At 39.1% G+C, this 7,213-nt stretch overlaps 1 long non-coding RNA gene across 1 annotated transcript; it reads left to right on the plus strand.

Annotated features, from left to right (window-relative positions):
* The first annotated feature begins 1,344 nt into the window (after window positions 1–1,344).
* LOC137172509 (uncharacterized) lies at window positions 1,345–5,122 on the plus strand. Its single transcript, XR_010924994.1, has 3 exons — window positions 1,345–2,356; window positions 2,598–2,778; window positions 4,016–5,122. It is a non-coding gene; the product is annotated as an uncharacterized lncRNA (long non-coding RNA).
* Window positions 5,123–7,213: the final 2,091 nt, after the last annotated feature.

Consider the following 7,213-nt stretch of genomic DNA (forward strand, 5'->3'; position numbering starts at 1 on the left):
TGCCAGATGAGTGTTTTCTCTCAGCCAGTAGTGCTTTAAGTAATTATGAGTTTGTACCGACAACGTCAAACATGGAATAGTTGATGTGCGCAATTTTAACACTTCAAACTGCCACCATATTTGTAGTACTTGTGTATATGCAGTTCATATGAACTCCATCACATTTTCTGAGGCCAATTACTTATGCAGCAAAATGCATATAAACAAACATATATAAAATATAACAGCACATAACAATCACAGCAAATATTAAGACTAGCATTCATAAATTCATCTTTGAGGCACAAATGTACATAAAACATCATAAGAGAACATGTGATTTGCCTGTCAACAGCTGCATTTTAAAATAAGAAAAACAAAAATTTGCACCATTAGAACCAATCTTACTAAATATAACTACTCAAGAGCAACACAACTTTTTTATATCTAAGAGAAGTATCTCAGAAGACATACTGTAGTATCCAATGTCAGTTTTTATAGGCATGACACTTGTGTATTTAGCCCTTTTGACCCATCCCTATCACAACTGTCTCTACTATAAACATGTCGTACTCGTTTTAACCGTCCTCTGTTCCGGTTCCATAGCACCTGACTCCAAAACACAGCCATTATCTCAAAGGACGGACGACCAAACCGGCTCCAAGACTATAAAGAGTTCTCATTTCAAAAGATGCACCTGCAACCGTGCCCATAATTCACATGTTCCACATGTTCATAATCTTAATTCCTTATACAACCAAATATGACCTGTTTTATATATTAAGTATTTACACAGTAAGACCTTATCTATTGTTTTGTCTGTCTGTACTCCAACATAGTGTATTTGAATTTAAACCGTGACCACAGGGTTAAAGTGCTCTCAGCTTTAAGGGTGTTCACATATTGGGTGAACAGTGTAGGACTTGTAACCCTTTTTATACACAGTGCCCCCAATTTAAGGACTATGCAGCAAGACAACAATCCTGCATGTTCAGTCAAAGCAACCAAAAAGTAAAAATGTCTTCAGTACAGACCTGACGGAGCATCAGCAGAGAAGATACCAAGTTTCTGCTGATGACTGTGTGTCATAGACTTTAGACTGTCAGTGACTACAAATCATTTATCAACAAAATTGATTTAAGCTTATTGTAACGTGTCCTATAGATTTTTGTCTGCTAAAATTGGATATGGAATCTGATGTGGATGTAAACACCCTTAAATTAAAGCTGAAAGTTTGCATTTTAACGTCATAGTAATTGTTTCATTTTAAATCCAATTTGTCAGAGTGAAAAGACAACAAAGTATGTTGTCAAACTTTCATAACACACATTACATAAATGTTATTTATGACCGTGATTGGGTATGTGCTTGTGAATTTTTAGAAATGTTTGACCCTTTCAAAAGCTGCGAGAAAGACATACTGTATAGCATATTACAACAATAAATATTGTTTGTCTTTATGTCTCCTACATCCAGCTGTCCTGCCAAGCTCCCTTCAACCATCAACCATCTAATCAACCGTAAGGCGTCTATGCTGCAGGACTTGAGAGCTGCCTTTGACAAGAGAGATGAAGAGATGGCTCAGAGCTATGTGGACAAACCATCCATCCCCTACATTTTGTCATTGGTTTCCCAGAACTGCCACTCAAGTATCAGTGTGATGAACACCCAGCAGTGAAGGCTATGTTTCTCAGAAGCTTCATCTTTACCAAATTATTCTTTTTCCTTCTTCTCCTTCTTTCTCCTTCAAAATATATGAACATAACATTAAAAGTGATATTTAACTTTATGACAGCTCAGGGGACCAGTAGCCAGCATTTGTTCTGCTTCACAAATGATGCCTGATTTTGTTTCATCATTCATTCGTTATCAGAGCTGATGGGGCTCAAATTCTTGAGGTTGCAAATTCTCTTGCATGTTTTGACTAGAATGTATAACTTGACTCAAAAGCACTTAGAATAAAGGTGTTTTGTGTTTAATGAATGTGATCTTATCATGTTTGATCATGTTTAGGCTTTAATCCACTCAGTGAGCCTTTGTTCTACTTAGGGTTTGGGTTAACACCACTCAGACCGGTACTGTTACACACAGTTTGCTCTGTTATGTCACTCTGTGTGTTTAATACAATTCAATACAGGTAGTGTGACTGTACAGAATAAACTGTGCTCTGAGTGAGCTCTTACAGGTTCTTCCGGTCCCTTTTTTCATTCAGTTTTCTTCTCCCATTCAGGGAGAGGCTGAACAGCGGTCTCCAGAGATATCAAGGCCTATGTCACATAACCAGACCCCATCACCTTCCTCATCATGTGACCTGCAATTCCACAGAGACAGACGCTACAAACAGCAACACTAAAAACAAGCACAGCAACAATATGTGGTATGTAGCCTGGTGAAGACATTATCTAGGGTGGAATGTGGAGTCGGGGTTGGAGGGGTTTATTGGGGAAGGGGTGAGGTCAGATTTGTGTGGATCGGCATGCACATGTGGTATGCATATGTGTGATTGTATGTACATTACCGCCTAATAAACATAATGTTATCATCTGTTGTAGCACTGTATGAATGATGTTGTCAATGGATCTGACACCCATGCTGATTTGTACTGTTATTTTTATCAGGTTGACCAATCGCCTGGCTGACAAGGTGTGTAGGGAACGAGCAGTGAGCCCGGTGCTGGAGAAGCTAAGTGGTTTTGCAGAGCAGCAGACGCTCAGGGTTTGACCCCAGCTCTTCCTGAAGATGTTGGAGGGTCTGGAGTTGTGGGAACTCTGTCTGCCTGAGCTGTGTGTGGCCATCCAGGTATCTCTTTACACATCACAAATACAATAGAGCTACTGAAAACCATGTGACACATTTTTAATTGTCATGAATGGCTTTGCAGCAACAATTATATTGTCTTTCACACAACTTATACCAATCAAATGAAAGTAAATAAATAAATCAAATTTGATGAAAAGCTGATTTTGGTCTATGTAGGAAGTCACACTGAAGTCAATGCAAAATCCAGCAGGGATCCAATACTGATAGTGAAGAAATAATATACTACAATGAAAAACGTTTGGATTTTTTTATATTCTCATCTTGGTTTGAGAGAAAAAAAAACAGTACAGATGAGAAATTTAAGGTCTGAAAACACAAAAAACTGAGCACCTGCAGGTTGAGACAATGTTGATCACAAATGAACATTATCAAACCTCTTGTGGGACAGAAAAAAAATGCATAATGCACCTTTTTGTCTGGTGAAATAACCTGAAACAGCCACAACTGCATGAAACAGGTTTAGTTTTATGACCAGAATCCTCTTGAGAAAGATTTGTTCCGAATTTGTCATCAAGTACTTTAACATGGCTTAGGTAGGAATATAAGAAATTCAGGACTTCGTCTGTTCAAATCCTCTGATCTTCCCCCAAACTTAAGCCCAACAGTAAAGCGACAGTCACTCCCACCAAACCATCAATTAGGGACAAAACTTGCTCCAAGTCCTAACAGACTCCAGACTCCCAGAACACACCCCTACCGGTCAGAAATGAGGGGCAATACATCCTTCCCAGACTCCAGAGCAGATAGCTGGAGGTGTAATGACAGGAAACCAACTGATAAATGACACCCAAGGACAGTAAAGATGGCTTGCTGATTTAGAGGGTCAGCGTAGAGGGTCAGGGCGCTGGCTGTTTTTTCTCTGCGTCCCTTCTCAGGGCAGTCTGTGGTAGCGCCTCATTCTGAAGCTCAGTACTCAATAAAACAGACCACCCTCTTGTTTTGGTTTCCATTTCATGCTCAGCAGGAGGACACCAAGGTGGGCTGGGTTGGAGGATGTTTGGGATGAAACAAAGCCAACATAGAAATGCTGTTGATTTTCATCTACATGAAAATTTTCAAAGGCTATATGACCATCAGTTGTCTTGTCTCTGTAACATCAGATTTCAGCTTTATAATTGTGCTTTTTGCCCTACTTCGGACTATATACGGTATCAATATACATCATCTGTTTCTGTTTCTATTTAAATTATCCCACCCTCGCTCTCTCCTCTGTCAGATTGCTATGGAACATGTGGCCCAGATGCCCAGTGAGGTGTATAATGCCTGGCTGTGTTCGAGGGTAACTCTGCCACCCCAGTACCACCATGCCCCCTCATACACCAGGTGAACCATCCTCAGAAAGGCCTGAAGGAAGGCTACAGAGTGGAACAAATAGATAAAGAGCACTCAGACACACTGAGGCTATGAATTTAATGTGAGCTTGAGGCTGAGATTGCCTAAAATAGCCTTAAGAGTAATGAGGGAAAAATGATAAGTAGGAATAGTTCATTTGCATTTCAGCCTGCTCAGAATTCACATGAATAGGTAAGTAGGAGATGTTGGCACCAGACAGCCAGCAGCAGAGAAAATGCCAACTTCAAACCAATCGCTGCATCAACAGGAAGTAACCATTTAAAAATGTAACAAGTGAAGGTTGCAAGACATAATATTTATATCTACATTATTAATTAAAATCGTCTAAATAAGCACATGCACACACCCTAATAGGCACATGTTCATACATGTGTACAGGTTAACAGAGATACAGACACACACAATACGGAGAAGCAGGAAGTAAGACTGCTGCATACTTCTTCCTTTTTATCTAAGGAATCTATAGTGGTTACAAAGAGTTGTCAGATGTCTTCATGCATGCCAGTCTTTGTTTTTATATGTAATTTCCCTGTAACTTTCCTAATTAAATTAATAATTCACAAATTAAATGTTTGGCAGATTATTTCGTGTTTTTTAAGTGCAATGTGGTAATTTTTATGTTACTTCTTTCCTTTCATGTTGTTTAAGTTTGTGTTTCTGTAGGTAGAGCTCTTCTTTGTTCAGACAGCTTTGTGGTGGTTAACCACATCATAACTACCCACGTCTTCTTTTACTTGTCTAACACAAACTAGTGTGAAATTCATTGTAAACACATAACTTTCTGTTCGTCAGAAAAGCTTTCCTGGAAAGACCTACTTGACTCTGTGTTTAGACCAGCAAATGTACCGTAAAAGCTTTTCAGAGCTGGCTAGGATGAATCACCATCACACATAGTATTATCTGTCTGTACAGAGCAGCAAAATAGACATTTATTTGTACTATCTGAAATGTCTATTACAAGTCATAAATATGCACACAGATGATATAAACAATGGATAAACAATCTAATAAACTGACACTCATGCTGACCTTTAACCCTGCCTTGCCTTCTGATGGGGTTGTGAATAAAAGAGGCTGACCCACAATTATCTGCCTGCTAGATAAGAATAATAATGAACTCTGGATCACTTTTTATTGCCCTCATATAAGAACTGAAAGTGAATGTGTCTGAATCTCATCTTATGACTGTGAATATTTGAACCTAATGAGCTGACCTGTTAGACAGGAAAACATTTGTCAAACATGATGCATGCGGGATTGTGAATGATAAAGAAACCAAATTTTTTGTCAAAATCTGTTATTTTAACTACCACTGCCCGTAAACGACAGTGATAACTTCTAGTCCTCCTTATCCACTCATGATAAGATGTACTGTATTTGTTTCCATGTGAGATGGGACAGTACAGAGTGAAAAAGGGGGAAAGTTTTCTTGCCTGGAAGAGGAGGGGTGGGATTGGGAACAGGGGCAGCAGTGAGCAGGCAGCAGCGAGCTAGCACATTTCAGGAATGCCACACAGTCTCGAAGCTAAGCTCAACCCACCCCCACACCCTTCGCTTTAGCCCTGGGCAGGGGGATGAGGGGGTGGGGGTGCAGGGTAGCAGAGGAAAACATAAGGGGGAACAAGCATTCTTTCATTAGAACTTGTCATTCAGGTTTTAGAGTTCATGCCTCAGACCTTCAGTCCAGTCTAGACAAAATGGAGTGGAAGATAGGCAATATAAGTGATAATAATAAATATATGTAGCTTCAAATCAGTGGATTTAAACTGGTATAATTATACAGAATAGGATCTGAAGCTGAAAAAGAATCTCATGTGAAGTGAGAAAACTGGTGTGAATAGAAGCACTGGAAAGTGTTTCTGTTCCAGGAGACTTACTGAATTTCCACTGAATGTGTCTGAGTCATGTCTGGAGGTTTAACAGAGTTATGATTGAGTTACTGCCCGAAAAAACAATTGTCTGTACTTGTTCTCATATATAATTTAACATTTAATTTCATCTGTATATCACTTATATATATGCCTTATCTCTTGCACCCTATCTGTAAATCTGTCAGCACATTCTTTTTATTATCTGTATACATTAATGTTTATATAGTCTAACCATATATCACATTTACTATCACCTGTAAATATTGCCTCATCAGCACCTTACTCTACTATTTGCACTTACTGGTTGGATACAAAACTGTACTTGTACTATGTGCAGTGACAATAAAGTTGAATCTAATCAAATCTAAAAAAAAGTTTAAAGGAATAGTCTGACATTTTGTGAAATTTGTTTATTCACTTTCTTGCTTAGAAAGATGAAAAGGTTGATACCACTTTCATATCAGTCCATTAATTATTAAGCCTCTATGGGCCTCTATGCTAGTTTATCTTAGCATAAAGACTTTAAACAGAGGGAAACAGTTAGCCTGGCCCTCACTAATTTACACGTTACATCTTCAAAAACCAAAGTGTAAAAACGACTAGTTGTGGTTTTACAATGGGTTAAAGGTAGAGTCAGTCATTCTGGAGAGAGATTGTTGATATTTGAACTAAACACCCAAACAAATACACCCTTCCCTTTGTGCTCCTTCAGAAGCTCCGCCCACCAAATTCATGGATGCGCATTGCAACCAAAAGAGAAAAATGGTGAAATCCAGTGCAATGTGTCAGCTGTAGAGTCACTTCTGTTTCTCTCACACATATTCCCAAGCAGAAAAAAAATTTGTTTAATGTTTTTTCATTGTTTCAACAGTTCATCCACACTCTCCGCCTCTCTGCGGCCTCTCCATTTCTCAATCCACTCGCGTTCAGTATCTCTGTCCGCGGAAGCAGCCGTCTGTCAGCTGCAGTTCCTGCAGAGCTGAGAGGACAACAGCCGGACAAACTGCCTTCACCAGGCTGACTCACAGCAGAAATTTACTGAACCAAAATAGTTTGCATGTCAGCTCCATGGGAAGAAATAGACAGTGTTTGTATTTATTGATTCATTGATATGGTTAGAAACGTCAAAACGTAGCCTATATACAGCAGGATATTTGTGTGATTTAACAGCTGCCTGATCAGATTACACC

Source organism: Thunnus thynnus, chromosome 2 (genome assembly GCF_963924715.1).
Source record: "Thunnus thynnus chromosome 2, fThuThy2.1, whole genome shotgun sequence".
Taxonomy (NCBI): Eukaryota; Metazoa; Chordata; class Actinopteri; order Scombriformes; family Scombridae; genus Thunnus; species Thunnus thynnus.